Here is a 487-nt window from a genome sequence, read left to right on the forward strand (position 1 = left end):
GCATGATCATCACGGTACGAAAGACTACTATATATAAGGTTGGGCGTGGGTTGGGTCAACCTGTGGGCTGACCTGGCCTAGCATGCCATGAGTCATGACCCGGTCTGGCCCGTAGTGGGCCAAGCTTGACCTGTCCTATGATATACCCGGGTCACGGGTCAGGTCGGATCCAGTTCTATATCCGGTGTTAGAGAAGTAAATCTGGCCCATACTGACCCAGCCTACATTCAACTCAGACCGGCTCAGCCCGATCCGTTCTGACCCATGATATATTTTAGTTAGTCTAGCTGTCCCTTTAGCCCTTTGAGTCTACAGCTAGCTGCCAACAAATCCAAAAGACCATAGGTTTTTGACTCGTATGCCTTTTGGCCTATTGAGAAACATAGCAACGATCTTTAACCTCATTGTTTGTCTACTTGAAAAGATTAAAAAGTTTAATTCAAGTTTAAAAATAGTTTAATACAAGTTTAAATTATTAAAAATAAAT

Source organism: Asparagus officinalis, chromosome 4 (genome assembly GCF_001876935.1).
Source record: "Asparagus officinalis chromosome 4, Aspof.V1, whole genome shotgun sequence".
NCBI classification, from domain to species: Eukaryota; Viridiplantae; Streptophyta; class Magnoliopsida; order Asparagales; family Asparagaceae; genus Asparagus; species Asparagus officinalis.